General features: G+C 43.0%; 1 protein-coding gene across 2 annotated transcripts in view; it reads left to right on the top strand.

Annotated features, from left to right (window-relative positions):
• Positions 1–4,505: 4,505 nt before the first annotated feature.
• SMIM14 (small integral membrane protein 14) overlaps positions 4,506–13,882 on the top strand; it is an 81,034-nt gene continuing 71,657 nt past the window's right edge. The window contains exon 1 of one of the 2 annotated variants that reach the window (XM_003800686.3): positions 4,506–4,858. The gene's annotated coding sequence lies outside the window, so the exon portion shown is untranslated. The remainder of the gene's footprint in view (positions 4,859–13,882) is intronic. The other variant, XM_023519625.1, reaches the window with a different exon arrangement.

Below are 13,882 nucleotides of genomic sequence, written 5' to 3'. Positions count from 1 at the left end.
ACCGTCTCTACTAAAAATAGAAAAAACTAGCCAGGCATGGTAGTGGGCACCTGTAGTCGCAGGTACTAGGGAGGCTGAGGCTAGAGCTATGATGCAACAACACTCTACCAAGGGTGACAAAGTGAGACTGTCTCAAAAAAAAAAAAAAAAAAAGGAAATGTAGAGAATTATATGTATTAAGGTCCCATTAGCTTCATTTTTAATTTCATAGTTTTTTTTTTTTGAGACAGAGTCTCATTTTGCTGCCCTTCATAGAGTGCTGTCGCATCATAGCTCACAGCAACCCCAAATTCTTGGCCTCAAGCAATTCTCTTGCCTCAGCCTCCTAAGTAAGCTGGGACTACAATACCCACCATAATGCCCGTTTTTTAGAGACAAGGTCTCGCTCTAGTTCAGGCTGGTCTCAAACTCTGAGATCTGCCCTCTTTGGCCTCCCAAAGTGCTGGGATTACAGTGTCAGCCACAGCGTCCAGCTCCAATATGAGATACTCCTATATAAAGGTATTTCCTTGGCTGAGCTCGTTGGCTCATGACTGTAATCCTACCACCCTAGGAGGCTGAGGCAAGTTGATCCCTTAAACTCAAAAATTTGAGATCAGCCTGAGCAAGAGTCCTTCTCTATTTAAAAAAACAAAAAAATGTGGGCATTGTGGCAGGTGCTTGTAATCCCAGTCACTCAGGAGGCTAAGGCAAGTGGATCTCTTGAGCCCAAGAGTTTCAGGTTGCTGTGAGCTGTGATGCCACAGCACTCTACTGAGAGTGATAAGTGAGACTCTGTCTCAAAAAAAAAAAAGAGAGAGAAAAAAGAAAAGAAAATGAAAAAACATAAATTAAAGCAAGATTTATCTTTTGACTACTACTTTAAGGAAATTTTGTTTGTTTCTGTATTTGAGACAGAGTCTCACTTTATCACCCTCAGTAGTAGAGTGCAGTAGCATCATAGCTCACAGTAACCTCAAACTCTTGGGCTCAAGGAATTCTCTTGCCTCAGCCTCCCAAGTAGCTGGGACTATAGGTGCCTACCACAATGCCCAGCTATTTTTTTTTTTTTTGCAGTTTTTGGCCAGGGCTGGGTTTGAACCTGCCACCTCTGGTATATAGGGCTGGTGCCCTACTCCTTTGAGCCACAGGCGCTGCCCAATGCCCAGCTATTTTTTTAGAGATGGGATCTTGCTTTTGCTCAGGCTAGTCTTGAATTTGTGAGTTCAGGCAAACCACTTGCCTTAGCCTCCCAAGAGCTAGGATGGATTACTGGTGTGAACCACCGCGCCCGGCTAAGTTGTGTTTTTTGATTACTAATGAAATTGAAAGTTTTCAAATATCAGACCTTTGTGTTTCCTTTTTGTGTGTCAACCATCAGATCATACTCTGTAGCCACCTACAGATATACCGCAGGCATTAATATCTTCCTTATTGAGATGCACGAGTCCTTCGCATGTTGTATTATTCCTTCATTAGTATTTGTTCCAGTTTCTTTTAATTCTGTATCCATTTAACAAATACTTATTCAATGCCTAGTACATCCCAGGTTATGTAGTAGGAATTCTATTTTTTTTATTTTTATTTTTTGCAGTTTTTGGCCAGGACCGGGTTTGAACCCACTTGCTTCAGTATACGGGGCCTGCACCTTACTCCTTGAGCCACAGGCACCGCCCAGGAATTCTATGTTTTTAAAACTACCTTACGGCTCGGCGCCTATAGGTCAGCCAGCTAAGGCACCAGCCACGTACACCTAAGGTGGTGGGTTTGAATCCCCAGCCCGGACCCGCCAAACAACAGTGACGGCTGCAACCAAAAAATAGCTGGGCGTTGTGGCGGGCGCCTGTGGTCCCAGCTACTTGGGAGGTGGAGGCAGGAGACTTGCTTGAGCCCAGGAGTTGGAGGTTGCTGTGAGCTGTAATGCCACGGCACTCTGCCCAGGGGGACAGCTTGAGGCTCTGTCTCAAAAAAACAAAAACAAAAACAAAAAAAAACTACCTTACACATAAAATTAGACACACACATACTTTTCAGTTCTTGTTAAAGTTTAAAGATTGCACTTAAAGATTAAGACAAAAAATATATAAGATCTCACATCACAGTGTCTGTTGGTCAGAGCTAACCCTTTCTGGCTCTCATGCGATTGCAGTCAGATTCAGACATGGATGTCATCATTTAAATGCTTGATTAGGGTAGCAGAATCAGTCAATGTAGTTTACTCACGTGGCTGGCAAATTGGTGTTGGCTGTTGGTAGAGGCTTTTGTTTCTCTTCACCCAGACCTCTTCAAAGGGCTGTTTGAGTGGAGTGGTAAGGAGACTGGCTTTCCCTAGAAAGCCAAGAGAATGAGGTGGAAATCTGTAATCAGTGCCTTTATGACCTAGCCTCAGAAGTTGTACACATTCAGCAGCATTCTACTGGTCAAACAGCCCTGGTGCCTTCAGAGGTGAGAATCATTGGGGGTCATCTTACAAGGTCAACTACCAAGGATCCTAACATCTTTTTTCTCTTTGGTTTTTTTGAGACGGAGACTCATTCTGTTGCCCTAGACTGGAGTGCCAGCCTAGCTCACAGCAACCTCAAACTTCTGGGCTCAACCTATCCTCTTGCCTCTGTCTCCAGAGTAGCTGGGACCACAGGCACCTGCCACAATGCCCAGCTAATTTATTTCTATTTTTAGTAGAGACAGGGTCTCCATCTTGCTCAGGCTGATCTCAAACTCCTGAGTTCGAGTGATTGTCCCACCTTGGTCTCCCAGAGCACTAGGATTACGGGCATGAGCCATGGTGCCCCGTAGTTGGGAACCGTTTCGTTTTTTGGGGAAAGGATCTCACTTTGCTCCCCCAGCTGGAGAGCGCAGTGGCTATTCACATGCAAGATCGTAAGTGCCATACAACCTCAAACTCCTGGACTCAAGTGATTCTCAGGTCTCAGCCTTCCAAGTAGGTAGGACTGCGGGCATGTATGTCTTTGTGCCCAGCTAATCCTAACCCCTTGATTTGCCCATAATTTATAAAGCACATACTGAGAATTTTGCAACAACCCATACAATTCTAGTTTTGTACCATACTGCTCTCAGACAGCTGCATTCTCAAAACACTTACATGCATATGGGCACAGCCAAGCATAAAAGATATTTTGTTTAGAGTTTCACAAAGCCCTTCTACTACAGGTTTAGCCCATGAACTTCATTAGGGCACTGGATTCCACCTCAAACTCTCTGAATTTAAGTAGAGTTTGTGGCTCAAAGGAGGTCAGCGGCCCCATATGCCGGAGATGGGGGGTTCAAACCCAGCCCCAGCCAAAAACTGAAAAAGATTGCAGATTAAGGGCCAAGAAGCTTGACTTCTTTGTACCTACTTATTATTTGTTAATTAAGTAGGGAACACTGAGTATTACCAGAAACCTTTGCTTGTGTTCAACATCCACTTGAATTAAAAAGCTCTTGCTGATTGTATTAATTTGCTAAAGGTGACTCAGCTTATTGAGAGGTAATTAACCAATAGCTGAGGTAGAAGTCTGAGTAGGTAAAGGTCAAGTCAAAATAAGGAAGCCAGCTTCTCACAGCTAACTTTCACTTTGCCTGCAGGCGGGGCAGGAGTATTCTTGTGAAATCTTTGTTTGGGACTCACACTTTTATTTTTACCACCGGTCCCACTTTAAAGGTTGTCCATTCACTTAGGAAAACGACGTAGTTCTAAATTTTGCCAAGTTAGTAAATTTCCTGGGCCCCCAAGTTTTAGTGGGGGGACCAAGAGGCTAGGAAAGCATCAACTTCATCTAAAAAAGAGGTTGGTCACCAACATCATTCCAGCTCCTAAGACCAAAGCAACAAAGGCTTGGCCTCGTTGCCTAACAACAGTGCTCTCCTTCCCCACTACCTCCTGACTAGCAAATCATCTTTGGTCACGTATTTCCTTCTAGTTACTTCTGCTGAGCTTAATTTTGGTCAGCTTTCCAGTGCAAAAATGGGTGATCAGTAATTGTCACATTTGACCTGATTTTGTAATCGCCAATCTCTACAATGGGTCAGGCGCGGTGGCTTACACCTGTAATCCTAGCACTCTGGGAGGCCAAGGTGGTTAGATCGCCGGAGTTAGAAACCAGTCAGAGCAAGAGCCAGACCCCGTCTCTAAAAATAGCCGGCCTTGTGGCAGGCCCTATACACAGGAGGCTGAGGCAAGAGGACTGCTGGAGCCCAGAGTCTGAGGTTGCCGTGAGCTACGACGCCAAAGCACTCCACCCAGGGAGTCAAACAGAGACTGTCTCAAAAAAAAGAAAAAAAAAATCTCTACAGCGGTAGCCTGTCTCGGCAGGTATTTGTACCCACGTCTACTTCTACCTTACACGCGCATTCTAAAGACTACAGAAAAGAGAGACTCATGTACGTTAGCGGGCACGGATCCCCACCGACGAAACAGACGCTGTGCGCCACGGTTCATCAGCCACGAGCCCTCGGCCGGCTTCCTTCACAGTCCTCGGCCCCGCCCCTCCCAACCGGAACCACATCCCCCGCTCAGCGCCCCCACGCACAGCGTGACGTGGGTGTCCGCTGCAGCTCGCGCCCGCCCGGCTTCTCTGGACGTACAGGGCTGGCGCAAGGCGCGCGCATGCTCGGCAGACAGGGCAGCTGGGGTCTCGTGGCGCTGCAATCTGTTGCGCCGCCGCCCACAAGAGCCGGCAGATCCGGGTCTCGTGGCTAAAGAGTGACGTGGTCAATCGAATCAAAACAGAGGAAGGGGAGGAAGCCGGCGGCCAGGAGCGGCGGCGGTAGCGGCGTCCGGAGCAGCCGCAGCATTCCGGAAGCTCCAGGCGGTCTTTCTGCCGAGCCTTGGTCCCGGCCCCTACCCTCCCCGCCCCATCGGTTGTTGTCTGGGCGGGTGAGTGTCTCCCCCTGTCCCACCGGCGTCTGCTAGCCCACCTTCCCTTCACCCCGGTTATTCCTGGGGGCTCCTCAGGCGGCAGCTGCGGCGGAACGGGGCTGCTGCTCGGCCTCGGTGCTTCCTTGGCTGGCGTTGCTGCACGGGGAGAAGCCTGCTGCTGCCGAGCCCGCGCCCCCCTCCCCCCCGGCGAAGAGCGAGGCTGAGAGCCTGCATTTTGGCTTTTTCTGCAAATCAGAGTCAGGGCTCGGCAGGGAAGTGGATCGGTAGCCACGGGTGGTTTTATTTTTAGCGCCAGATAGTCAACACAGGTGGAGGCGTGAAATGGAGTAAAAAGAAGAGAGTCGTAGCTGGAAGGAAGAACTCTCAAACCTTGAAATCCACACCATGTCGTTTACTCGTCTTTCAATCCTTTCTGGGTATGGTGAAGTCACTAGGATGCGTCCTTTGTTGTGATAGATGAGATAGGAAAGCTGCCACCCTGAAAGCGAAAGCCTTTCAGTCCCTATTGTGTTGCGAATTTAAGGGATTCCCTCTTTCAGTTTGCTCAGTAAGTGGAACTGGGGCTGACAGTAAAGAGGTAGCATTCTTTAAATAGTGTGCGACAGACTGGTTACCCGCAATGCCTGAAGTCCAGTATTGATGTTTAAAGCCAAAGTTCTCCAAAGTGGCTGTTTATATATGCTGTGATTTTAATCAAGACGATGTTTGTTTGTTAGTTGTAGAGAGTCGGTGGGATGTTTTCAGTTGCCACTGTTGGTAAAATCGAGGATGTGACCCTAATAATACAGTGTCTTAGTTTTGCATCAAGAGAGTGGGATGAGTTTCGCGCACAGTACCTACATTTGTAGAAAAAACGTTCCAGTTTTTGTTTTTTCTTGTCAGAAACGGCGGTTATACATATAATAACTTGGAAAGTGTAAGACCTTCCAGGTGTTTTAGTCTTGAGGCTCTAAGGGACGTTTTCTCTGCCCAGTGCTGTGGGCTGTGGAGGTTGCAGAAAGCTTGTGTTCCCTTCCACTTGAGCCTGTTTGGCGCCTGCCACCCTGCGTGCCCCTCCAGGGCTGAGACCAGAAAACCAAACCTTTTTTGTCCTGACTTGGTTTTTGAAAAAACGTTAATTCATTAATTGAAGTGTTTCTGTGGTTAGCAGCAAGAAAGAATAACAAAAGTATGTAATGATTAATTGCCACGTATCAAATCAAGGAAGAGTTCTTACAAATTTAGATTATTTCCTTGAAGTTATGTCCTTATTGTGGGGTAGCGTGGATCTCTTGATCTGTCTTTTTCTCCTGTGTGTGCCGTTGAGATCTTTTTTCTTAACAACACAGTGGGAATCCTGCTGATTTAGATGAATGTTTTCCTGAAGTCCTTTTTTCAGCTTTTTACCTTTTATGCTAACCTATAACTAATATTTTTGTTTGAACTATTTTGTGATAATTGGAGAAAACGTTGATAAAATCAGGTAAGCAAAAAAGAAGAAAATAATCATCAGTAATCCTGCTACCCAAAGATCTCCAAAATGTTAGCAGTAGTTTATATCCTTTCGGATAAAAGTAGGCTACAGAAAAGCATATGTAATACATATGAGACAGAGTCTCACTATGTCGCCTATTTTTTCACTGTACTGTAGTTTTTTTGGATCTTAACTTTTGGGGAATAGTCATTGTATAAGTAGTTCCCTCTTATCTATGGTTTCACTTTTTGAGGTTTCCTGTAGTCAGCCCTAATTTGAAAATAATAAGAGAGAAAGACATACACACCACATTCATGAAACTTTTATAATAATAAATTGTTACTATAATGGTTTCATTGTTGTTAGTCTCTTACTGGGTTTAAGTTATAAATTAAAAACTTTATCATAAGTATGCATAGGAAAAAATATACATATATATGGCCTGGCACTATCCACAGTTTAAGTCGTCCACTAGGGGTCTTAGAACATATCCCCTGTAAATAAGGGGGGGACTATTACATGTTTGGCAAACCATAGTTATTAAAACCATGGTTTTAAAACATTCCCTCACAAATCTCTATGGTAGTATATGTTAAAGAAATAGGTATTTTATCAAAAACCTAATAAAGACAACATGAGAAACAGACATTTTTTGGTGGTACTTGTAGCTCAGTGGATAGGGCACCAGCCACCTACACCCAGGCTGGCGGGTTCGAACCCGGCCCTGGCCAACTAGACAATGACAGACTCCAACAACAACAAAGAAATAGCTGGGCATTATGGCAGGCGCCTGTATTCCCAGCTACTTGGGAGGCTGTGGCAAGAGAATCGCTTAAGCTCAAGAGTTTGAGGTTGCTGTGAGCTGTGATGCTGCAGCACTCTACTAAGGGCGACATAGACTCTGCCTCAAAAAAGAAAGAAATAGGCATTTTTGTGTGGCAAAGGAAGGCTTAGCTTATTTAACTCTTGGGAAAACAAATATAGCCTGAGTTGACAATATGGAAATTGAAATAGTTTTTGCTAATTTAATGGTTTGATTCAGGTAAAGATTTAGTTCTAACCCGTAGTTATACTGTGTCCCCAAAGCTGATAAGCTGTTCAAGTAGTAAGGTCCTGGGAGGTTTTACTTTATATATCACAGTTAATATACTTTCTTGAGTCTGAGGTGGGTGCCAGTTTAGTCCAGTGCTTTATAGTGCCCCTAAAAATACCATGAAGTATCCTAAATCTGCTAATACTCATTTTGGGTCCAGTTCTCATAAACTTACCTAAAACCTTTAAATCCCAGATGCTTATCACTCATTATGTGACTTAGTTCTTTTCTTTGATTTGGCATAAATGACAGTTTAATATGTATTCTAGGTTAGTCTTCTTCCCATCCTTTATGCCAGCACCACCTTAGGGGGACTGTCCTTTTTCTCTCTCTCTTTTTTCTTTTAATTGAGACAGAGTCTCACTTTGTCATCCTTGGTGGAGTGCTGTGGCCTCATAGCTCGTAGGAACCTCAAACTCTTGGGCTCAAGTGATTCTCTTATCTCATCCTCTGGAGTAGCTGGGATTACAGGCATGGGCCGTAACACCTGGCTTTTTTTTTTTTTTTTTGAGACAGTCTCATTTTGTCACCCTTGGTAGAGTGCCATGGTGTCATAACTCAGTAACTGCAAACTTTTGGGCTCAAGCCATCCTTTTGTCTCAGTTTTTCTTTTCTTTTCTTTCTTTCTTTTTTTTTTTATTTTGGCTGAGGCTGGGTTTGAACCCACCACCTCTGGCATACAGGGCTGGTGCCCTACCCTTTTGAGCCACAGGTGCCACCCCTTTCTTTCTTTCTTTCTTTTTTTTTTTTTTGAGACCATGTCTTCACTTTGTCACTCCTGGTAGAGAGCTGCAGTGTCATAGCTCACAGCAACCTCAGACTCTTGGGCTTAAGTGATTCTCTTAGCCTCCTGAGTAGCTGGGACTACAGATTACAGCCACCTGCCACAACACCTGGCTATATTCATTTATTTATTTATTTTTAGGGACAGAGTTTCACTATGTCGCCCTTGGTAGAGTGCTGTAGTATCACTGCTCACAGCAACCTCCAGGTCTTGGGCTTAGGCGATTCTCTTGACTCAGCCTCCGGAATAGCTGGGACTACAGGCGCCTGCCACAACGCCTGGCTATTATTTTGTTGCAATTTGGCGGGGCTGGGTTCGAACCCACCACCCTTGGTATATGGGGCTGGTGCCCTACTCACTGAGCCATAGGTGCCGCCCATCCCTGACTATTTTTAGAGACAGGGTCTCACTCTGCTCAGGCTGGTCTTGAACACCTCAGTTTAAGCAGTCCCTCTGCCTTGGCCTCCCAGAGTGCTAGGATTATAGGCAGGAGCCACCGGGCCCAGCTGCACTTTCACTTTTTATGGTGCATTTTTCTTGGCAGCCTAACAGTTCCTTTAAAATGTACAACAGATTGGCACCCCCTTGTTTTTTTTTTTTTTTTTTTTTTTTTTTGAGACAGAGCCTCAAGCTGTCCCCCTGGGTAGAGTGCCGTGGCATTACAGCTCACAGCAACCTCCAACTCCTGGGCTCAAGCGAGTCTCCTGCCTCCGCCCCCCAAGTAGCTGGGACCACAGGCGCCCGCCCCAACGCCCAGCTGTTTTTTGGTTGCAGCCGTCATTGTTGTTTGGCGGGTCCGGGCTGGGGATTCGAACCTGCCACCTTAGGTGTACGTGGCTGGCGCCTTAGCCGGTTGAGCTATAGGCACCGAGCCGGCACCCCCTTGTTGAAAGTCTCTCATCCACATTCAGAATAAAATTCAAACTCTTTACCTAGGTTTGCTAGGTACTACGTGTTGGCACTGCTTCCTTACCTTACCTGTTTCACTCTACCTACTTCGGAACTCTGGCCACATGAATTTCTTCCTGGTTTCCAGCCCCACTAGCATTGCCAAACCAGCTCCAGCCATAGGGCCTTTGCACTTGTACCCTGTGTCTTCAGTATTCTTCTCCCAGTGGTTAATTCCATAATGTCATTCCGGTCTCAGTTCAGATGTTACCTCTTGAAGGACATTGTCTCATTACTGGGTTATTATCTTCACGCCGTTTATCACTATCTGTAATTCCCTTATTTTTTATTTTCTGTCTTTTTTGGAAATTAAGCTCTATGAGAATGAGGGCCTTGTCTATCCTTATCACTACATAGTAGGTACTCAGTGTTGGTTGAATGTGTGAACTTAGTGAACATGTCTCTATTCCTCTTAAACATACTATCTTTTTTTTTTAGAGACAGGAGTCTCACTTTATTGCCCTTGGTAGAGAGTGCTGTGGAGTCATAGCTCACAGCAACCTCCAACTCCTGGGCTTAAGTGATTCTCTTCCCTCAGCCTCCCAAGTAGCTGGGACTACAGGCGCCCACCACAACGCCCGGCTATAAACATACTATCTATTTGAGGCCAGTTCTTATTGTGCAAAATCCCAAAATTCAGTACCTTTATTTTCTTTGTTTGGGCAAGAAAACACCTACAGTTTATTGTAGACCTGTGGGAATTAATTCCTGGGAGAAATGGGTCCTTAGAATCTGCATTTTCAACAAAATCTTCAGGTAATTTTAGCTTATATTAAACTGTGAGACTCTCTCTTAATCTTTTAATGGCTTTTCCTGAGAGATTGCTTCTTGCTTTATAGTAGTAATGATAGCTACCATTTTTTTGAACTTTCTTTATATGTCAGATACTATGCTAAAAATTATTTTCCATATTTTTCATTTAATGAATGTAGAACAACCAAAATATTGATATTCCTACCAATGAAGACAATGAGACATGTAAGTGACAACTTGGATTTGAACCCAAATCTATCTTTTTAATCACTTTATTGCCTTGAGCTATAGAGTTTAGAACTGTAGCAGTACTTTGGTTAAGATAGACCGTGTTTTTATTTAAGGACAAGGTAGTGTTGTTTTTTTTAATTAAATCATAACTGTGTACATGGATACATTTAAGGTAGTGTTTTCTGTCCCATTTCCAATACTGTCCTTAATGTAGTTAATTGTTTTCTTGGCCTTTTTGTTTGAAGTTGCACAGCTTGGAGATTACCTTAAGAAACATACTACGAAGACTCCTAGGTCTTGTTTTCTTGTATTGATTGCTGAGAGCCTACCAGGCTTAAAGTAAATTTGGAGTGTTTTTTCCTCCTATGTGTGTTACTTCTCATCCCCCAGAAACCCATCTAGCACTTTCTGTTGATAGTCATTTGAGTTCTTCCTGCATTTTCTCTATTGATGTGGGTGTTTTATTATTTGACTTGTCTTTGAATCATCATAAACTGCAGAGATTTCAGTAAGGCTCCTTTCCAAAAGAATAAAAAAAGTAGCATTTGATTCTTGCATTGACTAGGGGTATGGGGCAGAGTCTTCAATCCAGAGAAATACTGATTTTTTTTCCTAGTCTTTCGGTGGCTATCCAGCCTATTTGATTGGGAGGCATGTAAAGTCAGGGAGGACCAATTAAGTAATCAGTAGGCAATAGAGTTGTTCTCCCCTCCCTATCAGAAAGGCCAATGTAGGATTATTTATGGGATAAATAAATGAAGAAAAGTGCCCACTTTTAATTGGTACCTGTAAAGAACAACGTATTGCTAAAAGGAATTTGTAATCTTTTCCCATTTAATTTAATAAGGCTAAGAACGAAAACTTTAATACAGAAACAAAATTAAATTGTCTAAATTGATGATAATAAACAGAAATGTGTTAGTGTACAGATTGTAAAGATTTTGCAAAAATCCCGAATGTTCTTTGTAATGCTGTAACTTAAATTAGGTTTTTTTTTTTTTTTTTGGAGACAGAGTCTCACTGTGTTGCCTTCGGTAGATTGCTGTGATGTGTGATGTCACAGCTCACAGTAACCTCCAACTCTTGGACGTAAGCAATTCTCTTGCTTCAGCTGACCTCCCAAGTAGCTGGGACTATAGGCCCTGCCACAATGCCCAGCTACTTTTATTGCAAGTATCATTGTTTCTTTTTTTTTTTTAAGTGGGCCTGGGCTGGGTTTGAACCCGCCACCCTGGCTGGCACTGTAACCACTGAGCTACAGGTGCAGAGCCTAAATTAGGATTTTTTTTTTTCTTTGATACAGAATCTCACAGTTCCTGCAGCTAGATTGCCATGGTATCAGCCTAGCTCACAGCAACCTCAAACTCCTGGGCTCAAGTGATTCTCCTGCCTTAGCCTCCCCAGTACCTGGGATTACAGGTATATACCACCATGCCTGACTAATTTTTCTGGTTTTCTTTTTTTTTTTTTTTTTGAGACAGAGCCTCAAGCTGCCCCCTAGGTAGAGTGCTGTGGCATCACAGCTCACAGCAACCTCCAACTCCTGGGCTCAAGTGAGTCTCCTGCCTCAGCCTCCCAAGTAGCTGGGACCACAGGCGCCCGCCAAAATGCCCAGCTATTTTTTGGTTGCAGCCATCATTGTTGTTTGGTGGGCCTGGGCTGGATTTGAACCTGCCACCTTAGGTATATGTGGCTGGCACCTTAGCCACTGAGCCACAGGTGCCGAGCCAGTTCCCTTTCTTTGAACTGAAATTGGACCCCAGTGCAGCATATCAGCCTAATTTCATCAATATGTTCTCTAGATTTCTTTTCTTTCTGTGGCAGGGAGACGAAAATTATATAGTTGTAGTCCTTTTTATTTTTATTTACTTTTTGAGACAGAGCCGTTTTTCTGGTTTTCTTGGAGATGGAGGTCTCATTACATTTCTCAGGATAGTCTTCAACTCCTGGCCTCAAGCAGTCCTTCTGTCTTGGCTTTCCAAAGTGCTGGGATTACATATATAAACAACTGCATGTAATTAGGCCCAGCTTTGGGGATTCACCATAGTATTACTTAAAGTGGTAAAAAACTGGAAACTATATTCATGCCCAAATGAAAACTTCAACTCAGTTTTTAAAATATAATCTTACAATGCATAGCCAGTTAAAAAGTTCAGCCCAGGCATGGTGGCTCACTCTGGTAATCCTAGCACTCTGGGAGGCCTACTCAGGAAGATTGCTTAAGCTCAGGAGTTTGAGACCAGCCTGAGCAAGGGTGAGTTAGTAGTGTCTCTACTAAAAATAGAAAAACTAGCCAGGTGTTGTGATGGGTACTTGTAGTCCCAGCTACTCGGGAGGCCGAGGCAGGAAAGATCACCTGATCCCAGGAGTTTGAGGTTGCTGTAAGTTATAATGATTCCATGGCACTCAATCCCAGGGTGACAGAATGAGACGTTGTCTCAAAAAACCCTGAAATACCAAATAGTTAATCCATGCTCTGATCAGAGCAACAAGTCTAATTATAAAAAGCCATATTAATGACTTTTTAATGGTTTGAAATGAAATGTTCTTGTCAGTAAGATGTGTATACAGCATGTTACTTGCATGTACTTAGAAAATTTACATGAAAGTTTTTAATAGAATCTGCTTCTGAGGAAAGTACCTTTTACTTTTCTAGATTTTTTTAACTTTTGGCTTTTTAAATTTTAAACTATGAATGTATTTTTTAAAGAACTGTTTAGCAAAATGTATAATTTTTTTACCTTATTCTTAGGTATATAGTGGGGGTATATATTTTAAATAACATTTTAAACTTAATTGGTTTTGTTTTGGAGAAAGTTAACCTTTTTGTTACTTATTTTCATATTGAGTTTTCATTTCCCTTTTTAAAAAATTTAGGTCAATGCACAGATGTGAGTTTCAGCTTTGTAAAAATATAAAGTGAAGCTGGTTTATGCTTGACTGAGCTCATTCACAAGTATTACAAATGCAGAAAATTACAAAATTTAACAGCTAGTAAAGGTGTTTCCAGTCTAGTTAGGGATGCAGTGAGGATCTTCCTGTATGTAACTTAAAGGTCAGTGCTCTGGCTTCTGTCGTGCTTTATCTTACAATATAGTATGTGTGTGTATGTGTGTCATAAAATTCATTCATGTAAGCATTCAGACATTTTTAGGTAGGAAAGATGATGTGCAGATTCTACTGCAAGGTACAACAGAAAATTATATCAGAAAGGTTGGTACATTTGGCACGATTCCAAACAAAGACTAGAGTGCTTCACTGGGGAGAAACCAAAGGTAATAACATAAAGCTTCATGAGGCAAGATACGCTCCCATTTAAAACTCAAAGAAGTAAGGCTGGGATGGTGGCTCACATCTGTAATTCTATCACTCTGGGAGACAGGGGTGGGTAGATTGCTTAAACTCATGAGTTTAAGACCAGCCTTTGCAAGAGCAAGACCTTGTCTCTACTAAACATGAAAAACTGTGACAAGAGAATTGCTTGAGCCAAAGAGTTTGAGGTCGCTGTGAGCTATGATGCCAGAGCACTCTACTCAGGACAAATCAAAAAAAAAAAAAAAAAACCTCTAAGAAATAATAGTACCATCAATAGAAAAGGAAATCAACTTCTAAGTGTACCAAAAGGATGAAAGGTCAAATAAGAGGAAAATTTGCGTTAGTTGAGGTACAAATATAAGCTGCAAAATAGTTTTTTGAAGACAAGTTTATTTTTTGCTATAGTATGTTTTATTGCTTTGTTACTCTTTTTTTTTTTTTTGA

The sequence above is a fragment of the Otolemur garnettii genome, unplaced genomic scaffold (genome assembly GCF_000181295.1).
Source record: "Otolemur garnettii isolate 467f Iridium unplaced genomic scaffold, OtoGar3 scaffold00181, whole genome shotgun sequence".
NCBI classification, from domain to species: Eukaryota; Metazoa; Chordata; class Mammalia; order Primates; family Galagidae; genus Otolemur; species Otolemur garnettii.
This window is presented reverse-complemented; position numbering and strand designations above follow the sequence as displayed.